Source organism: Canis lupus, chromosome 25, assembly GCF_003254725.2.
Source record: "Canis lupus dingo isolate Sandy chromosome 25, ASM325472v2, whole genome shotgun sequence".
Taxonomy (NCBI): domain Eukaryota; kingdom Metazoa; phylum Chordata; class Mammalia; order Carnivora; family Canidae; genus Canis; species Canis lupus.
In genome coordinates, this window is record NC_064267.1 from 16,489,450 (window position 1) to 16,506,255 (window position 16,806).

At 35.9% G+C, this 16,806-nt stretch overlaps 1 long non-coding RNA gene across 2 annotated transcripts in view; it reads right to left on the reverse strand.

Moving 5' to 3' along the window:
• Positions 1-1,559: 1,559 nt before the first annotated feature.
• LOC112669537 (uncharacterized) overlaps positions 1,560-16,806 on the reverse strand; it is a 43,382-nt gene continuing 28,135 nt past the window's right edge. The window contains exons 4-7 of one of the 2 annotated variants that reach the window (XR_003142339.3): positions 5,166-5,291; positions 4,448-4,667; positions 3,830-4,166; positions 1,564-3,137 (exon numbers count right to left, since the gene is read on the reverse strand). This is a non-coding gene — a long non-coding RNA (uncharacterized LOC112669537). Of the gene's footprint in view, positions 4,167-4,447; positions 4,668-5,165; positions 5,292-16,806 lie in introns of both variants that reach the window. The other variant, XR_007405904.1, reaches the window with a different exon arrangement.

Consider the following 16,806-nt stretch of genomic DNA (forward strand, 5'->3'; position numbering starts at 1 on the left):
ATGTTTTCCATCTTGGCGTAACTTTATAACTAAATTAACTTTTTCTTCTCAAATCTTACTAAGCTACCTAATAACATGTGAAAATAAAAAATAAAATTCAAGAAAAATTCAAATTCAAGGCAAATCTCTGAGATACTGACTTTACTAGGTGGCAAGTAATTCCATATATATGCTAAAATACTCTATTCTGATTCAATGCACTTAACTGCATTCTAATATGTCACATATTATTTTAGAGGCTGCATTCCCATCAGCCCCAAATTATATTAAATTTAGAGATTTGGAAACAATGACCTTCCCATATAAGGTGGAATTCTTACTCACTTTCATGTTCTAAAATAGGGTTGTTGCCCACTTAACAAACAAGGTATTCACTTAAGGTCGGTCTTCACAATAATTTTATAAAAGGTCTTTACTGTAGCTAATCTCAGAAAACATTATTTGGTCCATAGTAGATTCCTATTTGTGTGGCTTAACTGTACTACATAATGTTAAAGAATGATTTTTAAAACTAGAAACTGAACACAATGTTCTTCCAGATTCTTTACCAGCTTAGTCATTTATAGTGAAAAATTTCTACTTCTTTCAAGCAATGATTTTATTTTCACAGTTAAGATTTTCTGACATTATAATTTTATGCAAAAAAAGAAAAGAAAAGAAAACCCTTTCTGATGGAGTGAAAGGGCATGAAAATTTTAACAAAAGTTTTAAAAAATCTGTAACACAAAAGGAAAAGCTGAACAAACCATCTCTACTACACAGTGAAAAGAGATACTCAGGCAAAAGACCTGCTCTTCCAAATATATGTAATCATCATTTGAAGATTTGTAACATTCAGAGACATTTCTGTATATAGATATGATCACATATGCACTTTGTAAATATTGGCAATATTCCTTGACTTATCAACATTCCTAAGTAGAAAAATGCAATGTGGATGTGAAACTAAGTATACGCCGAGAACTCAGCTAGGCTTTATATCTGCTTCGTGGTTTACAATATCTGCTTAAGTGCACAAATGTCTAATGGGTAGTCTCCGATTCAGTAAATCCAGTCTATAAGAATGTCTGTCCTTGCCATGGTTTGATCTTATGTTGCTCCCACCAGAGCCCATGGACACGAGTACAGATCAAATAGCACTCTGAACACCTATCAAGGCAAGGCAGTGTTACCAAAACATCAAAATAATAATTTTTGAAAGAACTTGATACTTGAATATTTTTTGAAGCATAGAAAAAAATGATAGAAGAAATCAGAACTTTGGCACTTTAGAATTTAGAAATGTTTTTATTTTGATTTACACATTCCTGCCAAAAGGGAATGTGTAAAAGACTGGACATCAACCATAATCTCCTCACTACTTCAGGCCTCTCACTAATTTCTCACTGGAACAGGAAAAGCTCGTGATGCATTGTTAGCCTTGACCCTCAACACCAGGATTCCATCACTTCCCACAAGGAGCAGCAATATTTATTAAATGCACCAGAGATCATTCATCAGATATGAGTGGCAAATTCCATATACCTTAGATGACAATCACACCTTTACATTCTACCTACTGGGTGGAAAGAGAACTAAAATTATAATATTGATTTATTTTTAAAATATCACAACTCTGAGTCAATTTTTGAAAAGTATTTCCCATTAAACTGTTATTTAAGCAGCAAATACTCTTAGGATACATTTGAAGCCGTTAGGTATATTGAAAACGTCTGCTTCCCACTGGATAGAAGATACATAGAAACACTCACACATATACACAGCAAAGAAACAGCAAAAATAGTCTGATGTATTGCCATAATCTTTGCTAACACATTATAAATTACAGTAGTGATAATACACAAAAATTAAAGGTCTTTGGATCTCTACAACTACTTCAATTTCCTTCAGGTATAATTTTTCTAAAGCCAGTATTAAAGTAACTGACATACTGAATAAATTGTCAACATAAAGAAGCATAGCACTGAAGCTCATCAAATACATTCCATTTTACAGACAAGGAAACAGCCACAGAACTGAAGTGGCTTGCTAAAAGTGGCACTTAAATTACAGACAAGAATTGTGGAGGACTGTTAAAGTTTCATTGTAATTACAATTTTTGAATCTTCAAAAAATTCTCCTAATCATAGAATACATATTCCTTTCATGAAAAAATTTTTTTAAAGTTTAGAGAGCTGAAATAACTGGGAACTCCTCAAATTCCATTCCTTGTGATAGAATTGGAATGGACCTTTTACAGTGTATTACAAATTCCAGAGGCAGAAACAAGGGAAGAGCTAAGACATCTCAGAAGGAAAAGGAAAAAAAAACAGTCTCCCAAAAACAAGCTACAGTCAACATGCCATTTAGATAAATTAATATCTTCACTCCCCAAAACTCAGCCAGATATTTTTATTTTGTTGGGGGGGGGTGGTAATTTCTGATTTATGGAGAGTCTCAAGAATTTGTTGCTTAATTCTACTTTAGTAATAAAATCTTTGGATATCACTATTTTGAAATATTTTACATAGTCCATCATCAAAAGCCCTCACCTCCTAAAAGGCATTCAGCCATTTCCTACTTCTTATGTTTTGCCCTTAATCATCCCTCCGGAAGACTTTTGAACTGTAAACAATCAGGATTTAAGACCTTTAACATCAGGGGAAACATCAGTATGCAACACACCCTAACAGATATTTAAACTCTCATGTGCTTTCTATAATTTTCCTAGCTACTGCCTAGAGCGGTTATCTAGGACAACTGTAGTGTTTAAACAAGGGTGTGCAATATGGGGTCAAGGGGAGTCGGATGGGTTAATGTTTGTTCAGCACTTTGGACTAGACAAACTTGACACTGGGCCTATTGTACTAAATATAAAAGGTGCTTTATTTGACACAGGAGGCCAAACAATAGTAAAGCAAAATGTTAAGTGGAAGAGTTGAGGGAGAGGAGGAAAAAGACTACATCACTACACAATTGATGTACAGATCGCTCTATATTTAAAATGATCCACACTGAGTAAGCCTTTGGCTGCTGCTTTCCATCCCATGGAAACAGGCTCCAATTCTGCTTTCTGAACAAGACATTTACAACTTCAACTCTTGATGCTGTTGAAAATCTCTCACATTTTTGAAGTCATGTTGAAATCGTAGAATTTGCTGCACAGAAAGGACATTCTAAGATGTAAAGCTAGAATGTCAAATGACTAACTTGGATTATACCATTGCTCAGACCCCTGCCTCTGCTAAAAGTCTATGACTTACCTGGAATAATAGAATATGACTAGCTCTGTTTCTAATATTTCTAGACATCGTTCACTCACACATGTCATTTCACAAGTTCAGCAAACATCCATTAGGACCAGTGTGAAAGGGGCAGTGCGTGGTGCTAGAAGGTATGTGAAAAAGCTAGTGTCTACACTGGAGCTGATTGGGCCTTGCAAAAAGGATGGGCAGGATCCATCTCAGATTTGTCTGTGATGAGCCATTGAGGAGAGGTACTATCCCCACAAGTATGACAGAAATTCAGAAGAGGAAGGCATTATGAACTGAGAGAATCAGAGAAGCCAATGAACACAGAAACATTTTAACTGGACTTTTAAAGATTTCAATGAAGAATGATAAGGACTCTGTTCAGGCTGCTGTTAAAATCTTATGGGAGACGTAGTTCTTTAAATAAAACTCAATGTCTTCTAAAGTGAGGAAAGAATAACAAAGAAAGGCCTTCATTTTGCAAGAGAATATCAGAATGCAGCAACCCCTCTGCCAGAGAATGGGGGAGTGAGAAAAAAGCTATCCTCATTAAAAAGAAACAGCTGGGCCAGGAGTGGTCCAGAGCCTATAAAACTCACACTTTGTTACTTTCAGATTAATATTCTCTTTGGATCTAAGTCTTCAGCCAGCAAAAGTCCATCTTTAAAAGAAAAATAAGCAAGAATGTTTTCTAGCCAGAGAAAGCATTTCACTCTCATTGTCACATGAGGCTTTTCCGAACAATGTCGCTTCTGGTCCTCCAGTCTTCAGCTATGAGCCGTCCACTCATTCATTCAACAGTTGTTGTTTGAGGCCCTGTCTATTGGATGCCAGAGATATGATGATGGGCAAGCACAGCCCCTGTCCTCAAGTAGCTTACAGTTTAGTAGAGGTGGAAGACAAGCAGACACTCTTCCTTGTAACAGGTCCACTAATCTGGAAGAGAATGAGTCCATGGGCAACATCATTCATAAGCTTTGAGTGAGCCAAGAATTCATAGAATCATGACATTCAGAGCTGTGGGTTACCTTAAGGACTTTGTCCAGATGTGGAAAAGGAGCCTCAAAAAGATTAAGAAATTTAGGTCAATGTCTTAAATCCACACCTGACTACTGTCCAATGGTCTTCCCATCATGCCACTGAGCTTTCTTCACACTACAGAGCATTGAGTGTCAATATCTTACTATTACCCAACCAATAAAGACTTTATCAATTACCTTTGACATGCATGTCAGTAGACTAGTAAGGCTTAAGTATCTCTGAGCACATTTCCAACTGTCAAGATCAAAGAGTACGGTTCTCCATGTTCCTGGACGGGAGTTTAAGGAAGTGCAAGTGGGATCCTGGGAATTGAGTCTGAATCTTCAGAGGTTTTATCTGCTGCTGTTCCAAGAATCCATTTGCTCTGGTTTTGATCCCAGTATAAATCTCTGTGCTCTATGAAGTGTGACAACATAAAATTTGTTTATTTCAATAGAGATCTGGTGTGCCAATACTATTGTCCAATATCTTAAATATAGCTTTGTATATGGTTACCTAATGATTTCTCCAATTGTGCTTCATACACCAAAGGTGCTATTTTGACTCATCTAAGTTAATTGGGTTCACCACATAGTATGAATGATAGCAAAGAGATTTCCTTTGAATGACGTATATTTCAAATGAAACAACTCATTTGAACTAAGTAGAAAAAGAAGAAATGATTATTTTTAAAAGTGAATACATATGCAGGACAGAAAATTATCCAAGAGTTTCTTTTACTGTGAAATGTTTTCCTATCCTAAATGCCATCAGGAAAATTATATGAAATTGCATGCAAAAAAAACTCTATTCTGCCATATTGTAATAATATAGTATTTTTTAAGGTGTAACTTTTCCTGGAGTTGTCAAATTCTGGTATTTCCATAAAACACTAGAATTTTTAAAAGTTTTTACCTCATTTTGTACTCTCCTGATTTCACAGCTGCCCCAGTTTCTTCCACTTGCATTTTACTTGTCCCAATTCAACTGCTCCTTCTCAGAGGTCTTGTGCTACTCCTGGAAACTCTGCCTTGTGGGAGGCTGGGAAAAACAAAGATCAGGTTTTGGAAAATGCAGCCAGAAGCAGAAATGCCCTCTCTCACTGGCTGGAACTGAAGGCTTGGGAGCACCCAAGAGGGCCTTTTCAGCCCCTAGGCCAATGGTAGTTTGACTTCCACCAAAGTAGAGAGGAAATGAACACTGGACAAGAACCCAACCCCATAAACATAATAAAAATAAATAATAAATAAAAATTAAATTAATACTATAGCATGAGAAAGGAAAAAAAGTAATAGATGAATACCTTTTTAATTGAATTAATGTGTTAAGGAAGAAAAACACATGTCTGAGAAATACTTCCAGAAGAGCCAACTCTCCAAAGTTAAGAAATTGATTTCAACATAGAATGAATGAACTGGAAACAGAGGTGTCGTGCCTGGGACAATCTTAAATACCTGACTCCACCCCAGGACTTCCTCCAGCTGAGTGGGAGCCATTTCCTTGCCTTTGCCATTATAGAAGGACGGGGTTCTGCAGTAGAAAGGATATGTACCCCGCCAATACCCCACCAGACCTGGAAAAGCAAAACTTTGGAAACCATGTGCCTGGGAGTGGAGAATTTGCCGAAGCTTTATAAAGTGCAAGTCTCAACCAAATGTTTTACTTGTGCCATTTAGAAGTCAATTTGTCAACAGGTCCTATCCAGTTTGTGCTAAAGGAAATCATTCTCTGCAATATCCTCTCAACTCCATCTCAACAAAGAAAAGTGACAGTCAAGTGATGAGAACACTGACCTACTTTCCCTAAGTTCAGTTCAGTCACTACCTGCCTCCCCATGTCTGATGTATCTTGAATGGAGGTTGACTCTTAGGAGTGGCTAAAAGAGAACTTGACATGCCTGTGTGCCACAGTCTCAATCATCTTTTCCAAGCACCAGAGCTAGACCTGCCTCTGTTGAACACAGGCCACTCCATCTCATTTGCTCTCTTCCTTCCTTCTGACTTCTCTTCTCTCTCATCCTCTATTCTGATGTGAAATTTATGCACTTGATTTATTCTCATTTATTTTATTTTTTCATCTCCTTGGCTTGATCCTATTCTTGCCTTATTCTCTTGGTTCCCATTTCCAGATGTAATTGTGTTGTCACTCACCTTGCCTTATACACAGTTCTACACAGATTGGCCTAGGCTGTAGAATCAATACTTTGAGAGAAAAGGGATCTGGTAGGCTTTTTTAAAAAAGATTTTGTTTATTTATTTGAGAGAGAGAGAGAGCCTGAGCAGGGGGAGGGGCAGGGGGAAAGGAAGAAGCAAACACCCCCCACCCCAGCTGAGCAGGGAGCCAGACTTGGGGCTCTCAATCCCAGGACCCTGGGATCATGACCTGAGCCACCAGGCACCAAAAAGGGATTTATTTTTAAAGAAATAAGGTAAAAGGAATTCTGAAATGTATTCCTCCATCAGTATTTTGTAGAACTCATCATGGCTGAGTCTCCACCCCACACTACCTGCAGGCATCCTCAACAGATGAAGCATCAATATCACACTTAACATTTGTAATTCTCTCTTATTTTATCTGACTATTCCATAGTTTTTTTAGGTGCAAATATTTAAGTCTTCTAAGCATAAATTCTCCTGAATTTCAACCTATAAATATCTGTTTTCCTTTCTGCCACCAGTTTAATGATAAAGGTGTTAATAAGAAAGGTATGATTATAAATCACTTTGAATCAAAGTAACAGTCTTGATCTATAAAAAATAAAAGTTACTGCCATTCATATAAACAAAAATTAGGATTTACTTGATGGAACAGAGCATCTGATTCCATGATGATATGAATCATTTGTTGTTGTTGACTGCTAGTGACTAAGAGGCACATGATTAGAAGCATATTATAATCATTTTAGTGGATTTTTTTGTCATGGATCCAGATTTTATAAGGGAAAAAATTATTTAAACCTTAAGGATGTATGTAATGAGGATATTATTACTGGAAATATACATTTAACATTATTGCTAATAAAAATAAACTTGGTTTAGAAGTAATGTTTGCATTTCAAAGCATTAACGGGATTTTTATGTGAATTGATTTATTTTAAAGTAAGTAAAAACAAAAAAATGAAAAAAATTAAATAATACATGTTTGAGATGAAAATTACAAATGATCCATATCTACACCAGTCTTCATTAGGTTACAAGTTTAGTGACAAGAATCTGTGTATAATTCAATTTTCATTCATTCAACAAGTGTCTGTCAAGAGCCTGTTATGGGCACCATGGAAATAATAAGGAGCGAAACAGATAAGTTCCTGAGCCCTCACAAAGGAGGGAAAAATAAAAATAAAATAAATTTGAAAAGGCAAAATAAAAATGCTTTGAGGAACTAAAAGCCAAAGTATGTAATAATAGTAAGAAATAACCTGTTCATTTAAATGAATTCAAGTCTCTAGGTCCAAATGGATTACATTCAGAATACTAAAAGAATGTGCAAATACAGAATCATTGCATTTCAACTTCAGAGAGAATGTGAAAAGATTAGAAACAAGATATTTCCTGAGTTCCAAACACTATGGAAAAGGCTAAAAGAGGGATCCCTGGGTGGAGCAGCGGTTTGGCACCTGCCTTTGGCCAAGGGCGCGATCCTGGAGACCCGGGATCGAATCCCACATCGGGCTCCCGGTGCATAGAGCCTCCTTCTCCCTCTGCCTGTGCCTCTGCCTCTCTCTCTCTGTGTGTGTGACTATCATAAATAAATAAAAAATTTTTTTAAAAAAAGGAAAAGGCTAAAAGAAAATAGGTTAAAATTATGATTTAAGAGCTTATATCAATCTCCAGAAAAATTCTTGAATAAATTACTAAATATAGGCCTGTAAACTCTTTCAACGGGAGGCAGAAATCACTGAGAACCAGCACTGATTCACTAAGAACACATCTTGACAAATGAAGCCCACTACAATTTATTGACTAAGAGTATTAGAGCAGTAGGTGGTGAAGAATGCTATAGACACTTGGTTTCTTAATTTCAATAAGGTATTTAGCAAAGTCTCTTGTGATATTTTTTTTGTATGTGGGTAAGAAGAAAAATTAGAAAACTAAAAATACAGCTTGTAGATTTCTAACTGATTGAATTGCCAAACAATGAATTAGCAAAGTAAGGTCAATTTGAGTTCCCAATGATATGCTAAAGTTTTAGTTCATGGGCCTGACTTGGTGGACATTTCTATTTAAAAAAAGAAAAGAAAGGGGGGCACCTGGGTGGCTCAGTGGTTGAGCATCTGCCTTTGGCTCAGGGTGTGATCTCAGTTTAGGGATCGAGTCCCACATCGGGATCCCTGTGAGAAGCCTGCTTCTCCCTCTGCCTATGTCTCTGCCTCTGTGTCCCTCATGAATAAATAAAATCTTTTAAGGAAAAAAAAGGAAAGAAAAGAAAACAAAACTCTCAGACCAGTGAGTGACCCTATACAGTATGTTGTATAACAGGATCTAGATGTAGAAGATCTCAATAGACCAGAACAAATGAGTCCAAAACAACAATATCAAATACACTAAGGATTAATCATATAGAGCTTCGTTTAAGGTTCAAAACATAAACTCGCCAACTCCTACAGATGCACCAAATATACAGCTACACGTGGAGTAATTTCCTCTGAAAGAAATCCACAGTAACTCCTACATGTTGGGTAAATGAGAAAATGCCTACATCAAAATGCATAAGAAAGACCAAGACACATTCTATTAACTCCATTCCTGGCAGAATGCCACAAAATCAAGAGAGAATCTCCAGTTCCCAGCATCTTCCTGGAGAGCAAAGGGTTTGGGCCATATATCTAGTATCCCAACTTTTAAGGCTCTCACCCAAGGAATGGGCTGCCAAAACATCAGGCTCTAAAAGCCAATAGGGTTTACATCCATGAGTCCCACTGGACTGTAGCGAACAAAGAAGCAGTACTTAACAGGCATACAAAAACCCATGGCTATCCCCCCAGTTCTCAGTGCAAAGGAAGCAGGCAAAGGAAGCAGACCAAGGAAGCAGACCCATGTCACAGTCTTTCCCTAGAAGGAGCTTGACTGCATCTTTACAAGCTACTATCTTAGAGCCTGGCTTCTAATTAGCACACATCTAGGGGATAGCTGTGATCCTTCCTAGAACCCAGGGAAGCCAATGGGCATGTTCCCCACCTTCTTTCTCCAGCTCACTCCAACGATCAAACCAGCACCAGCACCTCTCTGGAAAGAGGTCACACACATGTCTATTACAACTGCCAAAAAAAAAAAAAAAAAACCTGCCACAGGCAGGAAAAGCCTCTGAAACAACCAGCTCTGATGCAGCCAATGAGGTTGCATTCACAAGTTCCACAAGATTATAGCAAACAAAAAAGCAGTTTTTAAATGGACGCATAACTACCCCACCCTTGCCAGTGACTGTATATCCAGGCTCAATGCAAAAGGAGTAAACAAAAGTGCCCATCTCTCAGTTTCTCCCTGAAAGAAGTTTTAATCCATAATTCCCAGCTACAGCCAGAGGGTCATGCTCCAAAATCAGCCTATGTCGAGGTGCTGTGACACTTCCCTCTGGGACACTGTTGGGTCTTGGCACATTCTCAACTACTGGGAGTTACTGGGAACAAAGACAACAGTGTGGACAATCACAAAGGTATGAGACACAACAAGGAGCTTATACCAGGCTGATGATGTTCATCTCCTGCTTGAGACCAGTCTGTCAAGACTGGGAGAGGTAACTGTTTCATCTAATGCAGAAAAACAATCATGGAGTGTCAAGGAAAATGAAGAAATAGGGGAATATGTTCCAAACAAAAGAACAAGATCAATTTCCAGAAACCAACCCTAATGAAATGGAGATAAGTGCATTATCTGGTAAAGAGTTCCAATAATGGTCATAAAGATGTTTGCCCATATCAGGAGAGCAGTGCATGAATAAAGTGAGAATTTCAATGAAGATATTAAAGATATCTATAAGTAACACATAAAAATTTATTCAAAGAAATAATGGCTGAAAATTCCCTAACCTAAATAGACATCCAGATCCAGAAAGCCCAGAAAGTTCCAAATAAAATAAATCTAAAGAGATCCACAAGACAGATTACAATTAAATTGCCAAAAGTTAAAGACAAAGAGAACCTTAAAAGCAGAAAGAGAAAAGTGTACAAGGGAACCCTCGTAACACTATTAGCAGATATCTAGGCAAAAACTTTTCAAACAAACAAACAAAAACTTTCCAAGCCAGAAGGGAGTGCCATGATGTATTCAAAGTGCTGAAAGATAAAAACTGCCATTCAAGAATCCACTATCCAGCAAAGGTATGAGAGATGCATACACATCAAAGGAGAGATAAACAAAAAATGAACTTCATCACTACTAGACTAGCCTAACAAGAAATGTTAAAAGGACTTATTTAGACTGAAACAAAAGTATACTAATTAGTATTATAAGAACATATGAAAGTGTAAAATTCACTGGTATAGGTAAATATGTAGTTAAATTCAAAGAACTCTAATATTGTAATAGTAGTAAGTCACTTAGACCTCTTATATAAAGGTTAATGACAAATATATTAAAAAATCTATAAAATAATTTGTTAATGGATATATAAAAAGTGTAAATTGTGACATCAAAAACATAGAGAGGGAGCAATGTGAAAATACAGAGCTTTTGTATGCATTTGAGGTTAAGTTGTTCTTAGCTTAAAATAGACTATTATAAAATGTTTTATGTAAGCCTCACAGTAACAACAAAGCAAAACATACACAAAGAAAAAGAGAAAGGAAACATTTATAAACATTTCACATTCAACATTACAGCACCTAAATATATAAAGCAAATACTAACAGAATTGAAAGGAGAAATAGACAGCAATACAGTAACAGTAGGGCACTTCAATACTTCACTTTAAACAATGGGTAGATCATTCAGACAGAAAATCAATAGGGAAACTTTGGACTTAAACTACACATTAGACCAGATGAACTTACCAGCCATTTACAGAAGATCCCATTCAGGAGTGCCAGAAAACACATTCTTCTCAAGTATACATGAAACATCCTCCAGGATATATCATGTGTTAGGACACACACACACACACACACACACACACACCTCAATAAATGTAAGAAGATTGGAATTATATCATGCATCTTTTTTTACCATGATAGTATAAAACTTGAAATCAATTACAAGAAAAACATCAGAAAATTCACAGATACATGGAGAGTAATTAGCATGTTACTGAATAACCAAAGGGTCAAAGAGAAAATCAAAAGAGAAATTTTAAAAATCTTGAAACACATAAAAATGGAAATGAAACATACCAAAGTTTATGGAATGCAGCAAAAGCAGTTCCAAGGAGTTCACAATGATAAATGTCTACATTAAGAAACAAAAAAGATCTTGAATAAACCACCTAATTTTTTTACAGCAAGAAAATAGAAAAAGAACAAACTAACTTAAATTTAGTAGAAAGGAGATAACAAAGATTAGACCATATAAATGAAATAGAGATGAAAAAAAATATTTAAAAGGTCAGTGAAACTAAGAGATTTTTTTTGAAAAGATCAATATAATTGACAAACCTTTAGCTAGACTCACTATGGAAAAAGAGAGAAGACCAAAAAAAAAAAAAAATCAGAAATATAAGAGGATACATTACAATTGATACCACAGAAATATAAATGATCATAAGTGACTACTATAGGTTAATAATTGGACAACCTAGAAGAAATGGATACATTCCTAGGAATATACAACCAAGACTGAATCATGAATAGATAGAAAATTCTGAACAGACCAATTACTAATAAGGCGGTTGAATCAATAATCAAAAATCTCCCAATGAAGAAAAGTCTGGACCAGATGGCTTCATTAGTGAATTCCACCAAATATCTCATTTAGAATTAATACTAATCCTTCTTAAACTCATCCAAAAAATAGAAGAGGAGGGAACATTTCTAAACTCTTTGTATGAGGCCAGCATCACCCTGATATCAAAGCCAGTCAAGGACACTACAAGAAAAGAAAATTAAGAGCTAATCTCCCTGATGAACATAAATCCAAATAATCTTAACAAAATATTAGCAAACCAATTTCAACAATGTATTAAAAGGATCATATGCCACAATCAAGTGGTGTTTGTTCCTGGCATGCAAGGATGGATTGACATTACCTGAATCACTCAATGTGATATACCATGTTAACAAATGGATGATCATTTTAATAGATGAATAAGAAACATTTGACAAATTTCAACACCCTTTCATGTTAAAAAAAAAAAAACAAAAAACAAAACTTTCAACAAAGTAGGTATAGAAGGAATGTACTTTAACGTAATAAAGGCCACGAATCCCAAGCCAAAGCTAACACTACACTCAACAATGGAAAGCTGAAAACTTTCCTCTACAATCAGGAATAAGACATTTGCCACTTTTATTCCACATAGTTCTGAAAGTCCTAGCCAGAAGAATTAGGCAAGAAAAAGGAAAAGAAGGACATCCAAAGAGGGAAAGGAGAAGTAAAATTGTCTCTGGTTGCAAGTGAAAACTCTAAAGTCTTTAGAAAAACTCCAAAGAGTTCACCAAAAAAACCTTGTTAGAACAAATAAGCAAATTCAGTACAGTTGCAGGACACAAAATCAATATGCAAAAATCAGTTGTTTTTTTATACACTACTGATGAGCTGTCAGAAAGGGAAATTAAAAAATCCAATTTACAATTGCACCAAAAAGAATAAAATACCTAAGAAAAAGTTTAACCAATAAAGTAAAAGACCTATACACTGAAAACTATAAGATACTCATGAAAGAAATTGAAGAGGACAAAAATAAATGGAAAGACATTCCATGCTCATGGCTTGGAAGAAAGTATATTGTTAAAATATCCATACTATTCAAAGCAATCTACAGATTCAGTGCATTCCCTATGAAAATTGCAATGGTATCTTTCACAGAAATAAAACAACCAATCCTAAAATTTGTATGGAACAACGAAAAAAACCCAAATAATCAAAGCAACCTTGAGAAAGAACAAAGCTTGATGCATCATACTTACTGATTTCAAACTATATTATAGACACATAGATCAATGAAACAGAATAGAGAGCCCAGAAATAAACTCACACATATCTGTCCAATTAATTCATGACAAAGAATCCAAGAATACACAGAGAGGGAAATGACAATCTCTTTAATGAAAAGATTGCTGGGAACACCGGATATCCCTATGCAAAAGAATAAAACTTTACTCCTATCTTATTCCATACAAAAACTAACTCCAAACAGACTAAAGACTTGAACTTAAGACCTGCCACCATAAAACTCCTAAAAAAATACATAGGATATAATCTCCTTAACATTGGTTTTAACAATGAGTTTTTGGATTTGACGCCAAAAGTAAAGATAACAAAAGCAAGAGTAAACAAGTGAGACTACATCAAAGTAAGAAGCTTCTGTGTAACAAAAGCAGCCTACCAACTGGAAGAACATATTTGCAAACCACATATCTGGTAAGGGGTTGTTATCTAAAATATACAAGGAACTCACATAACTCAGAGTAAAAATATACTCAATTTAAAAATGGACAGGGGCACCTGGGTGGTGCAGTTGGTTAAACAACAGATTGTTGGTTTGGGGTCAGGTCATGATCTCAGGGTTGTGGGATCAAGCCCCTGGATAGGCTCTGCACTCAATAAGCACAGAGTCTACTTAAGACTTTCTCTCCCTCTCCCTCTCTGCCCTCCCTTCCATCTCCCTCTCTCTCTTTCTCTCCTAAAAAAAAATAAATAAATCTTTAAAAATAAAATAAAATGAATAGACATGTCCCTAAAGAAAGCATACAAATGGCCACAGTTACTTGAAAAGGTGGTCAACATCACTAATCATAAGAGAAATAAAATCAAAACCAAAATGGGATATCATCTCACATCTGTTTAGACCACAACAAGATGTCATCTGACACCTGTTAGGATGTCTATTATGAAAAAGACAAGAGAAAACAAATGCTGGTGAGGGTGCTGAGAAAAAAGAACCCTTGTGGACTGTTGACAGGAGCATAAATTGGTGCAGCCACTCTGGAAAACAATATGGAGTTTCCTTAAAAAAATTAAAAATAGAACTACTCTATGATCCAGCAATCCTATTTCTTGAAATATATGCAAAGGAATGAAAGAGGATATCGAAAGATACCTGCACTCCCATGTTCACTGTAGTAGTGTTTGTATTAGCCAAGATAGGAAAACAACTCAAGTGTCCATCAAAAGATAAATGGATAAAACTGATGTGGCATGTACATACAATGAAATATTATTCAGCCAAGAGAAAGATGAAAATCTTACCATTCATAAAAACATTGATGAACCTAGAAGGCATTATGCTAAGTGAAATAAGCCAGACAAAGGAAGACAGTATCATTTATATGTGGAATCTTTAAGGAGAAAGAGAGAGAAAAGAAAAAAAGAAAAATTCCAGCTCATTAAAACAGAGTAGAATGGTGATTGCCAGGGTTGAAGGAGTGGGAAAAATAGGGAGAGGCAGGTATAGTGTTCAAACTTTCAGTTATAAGATGATAAGATTTGAGGATCTAATGTGTAACATAGTGACTACAGTTGATAACACTGTATTGTATAACTAAAATGATCTAAGAGAGTAAAACTTAAGTTTCCTCACCAAAAAATGAAAATAAATAAATATGTGAGATGATGGGTGCGCTAATTAACTCTATGGTGAGAATTCTTTCATAATGTGTACCTATATCAAATAATTATATTTTACACTTTAAATATATTACAACTTTGTCAATTATACTTCAATAAAACTGAAAAAAGGAACATATTCATATGCATATATGGAACTAGAAATACAAAAAGGAGCCCATTAAAGCATAAGCAGAGTAGTGGGAAAAAGTTCAAACAAAGTTGGAGAAGTAAGATATCTTTCAGGTCATTCTATTTGAATATTTCTCCCCATCTCTTAATGTATACCTACCGTGGAATTTATTAAGGTCAATAAACTTAATTGTATATTCCAATAAGCTTAAAAGCAAGCACCACTAATTTGAAAACGGGAAGGAAATTCCCATGGTAATAACTTTGCTTTCTAAATTAGTCCACGTGGTGATTTTCTTTCATCTTCCCATTAAAGATTTAGACACAAATAAACCCACTCTGAGAGAGATATTTTAATAAAAGCAAAACTAACTTGAAAAACAAAATAAACTGTACCAGAAGGCAAAAGCCCACGTACCAGTCACTGCAGTTCATGTCAAAGTAACGTAGAATGGTTTTCCTTCCTTACATTTTTGTTTTTCTTAAAGAGCAATGTAAATCAAAATTATAACACAGTGAACAAAAAAGTGAACACATTTTTCAGCCATGTGGGTAGATGTATTGCATTCAGTCTGTTCAGCCCAAATCTGGGACACCAGAGAGAATCCAGACAAGCAGAACTACATCCAAGGACACAATGAATAAACTGGAGCAAACGTCCTTTGTAGATCAGTGGGTAGACTGAGGAGTGTTGCCCCTGGGAGAGGATCCTAGGAGGGGCATGGAAGCTCCCAGCAGTGCCCCGGGAAACAATTTTATTTAGTTCATAGAGCTCCAGAAGGTACAACATAGCTCAGAGAATGGAAGTTACAAGGAGGTAAGCAGAATATTTTACAAATCAAAGCTATTCCAAAGTATAGTGGGCTTCCTCCTTTGGAGATAAAGCCTCCATCTCATAGAAGAAGCCAAGCAGGGGTTGAGCAGCCCTCTGTTAAGAAAGGAGAGTCACTGAATTGGGAAAAAGTTTCAACCGAAGTAGTGGTTTTCAAGATTTGTTTATTTGAGAAAAAGAGAGAGAGAGAGAGAGCAGGGGGAGAGGCAGAGGGGAAAGGAGAGATGAACTAAACACCCGATGAGCTGAGCGTGGAGCCCAATGAGGGACTCAGTTCCAGGACCCTGAGATCATGACCTGCGCCAAAATCATGAGTCAGATACCCAACCGACTGAGCTGCCCAGGCACCCAGAAGCAGTGGTTTTCAAACTTTATGGTGCATTGTAATCCCCTGAAGTGTTTATAAAACCCAGAATTTTTAATTCATCAGGTCTAAGGTCAGGCCTGAGAATTTACATTTCTAATCAGAGTCCAGGCAATACTGATACTGCTGGTTTGGTATCACACTCAGAACCACTGGCCTAACCAGTTTTCCACAACCCCCACACAACTCAGTTCCAATGCTAAGGATTCTTGTGCTTGTTTTTTTTTTTTTTTTTTTTGATTCTCAATAAAGAGATAGGCACCTTTATCAAATATATTTAACCATTCACAATTACAAAACATGAGATTTAAATGTTCATTACAATGATCTGTTACTGAATCTCTAATTCATATTTTAGGGAAAAAATTATGAACTTGCATAGGAAATTTGATTAATTGGAATAAAATATTTTTTAAATAAAACTTTCAAAAACCTCAATTGTAATTATGTGTGTTAATGTGAAAAGAAGAATTGGATGTATCATTTTTTTTTAATTTTTATTTATTCATGATAGGCACACAGTGAGAGAGAGAG